The following is a 596-nucleotide window of genomic DNA, read 5'->3' as shown; positions in this document are numbered from 1 at the left end:
GAGCTTGGAACAAAAAGAAAAAATTGGAACTACTGATGTCACTTTTCTTTAAAATATTGGTATTTTGTTCATGGTGAATTTTTCGGCATTAATTTTGATTTTTAAAAGGTTGCATTAAAATGTTATTTGTCACGATCACTAAATTTTTTGGCACCACTCTAAATGTTGTGCCGACGTGGATGCCTCACTCCCTGTACCCTGTCTGGGCCCTGCTGTCTTATGTGGGATTTGCTGGAGGCAGAGAGGAAAAACTACCCTGAAATGAAGAGATGGCTCCAAAACTGGTCTTCCCTGTGGAAGGGGCCCTGGGCTGGAAGAGCCAAATTCTGCCCTCAGTGTGCCATCACCCTGGTACCCTGCGAAAATGTTTTCCTCTCTAGTCCTCAGTTTTTCCATTTCATATGAGGGACATGGCAAGATTAGTGGTTTTCAAGCAATAGAAATTAATCCACCCATTAGATAACAAATGTAAATGGAGACCCATCTACACTTCTGTCTCTCTACCAACTCCACAGCCGCCTCCAAGTGCCCCATGGAACCTAAAGGAGTTCCAGGGGGTATAGTATGAAAACCATTAAGTTCAATGATCTCTAAAC

The 596-nt window shown here is 42.4% G+C and overlaps 1 protein-coding gene across 1 annotated transcript in view; it reads right to left on the bottom strand.

Annotated features, from left to right (window-relative positions):
- The window catches only part of LARP1 (La ribonucleoprotein domain family member 1), a 91,068-nt gene that overhangs the window by 90,046 nt on the left and 426 nt on the right, over window positions 1–596 (bottom strand).

The sequence above is a fragment of the Myotis davidii genome, unplaced genomic scaffold, assembly GCF_000327345.1.
Source record: "Myotis davidii unplaced genomic scaffold, ASM32734v1 scaffold18, whole genome shotgun sequence".
Taxonomy (NCBI): Eukaryota; Metazoa; Chordata; class Mammalia; order Chiroptera; family Vespertilionidae; genus Myotis; species Myotis davidii.
This window is presented reverse-complemented; position numbering and strand designations above follow the sequence as displayed.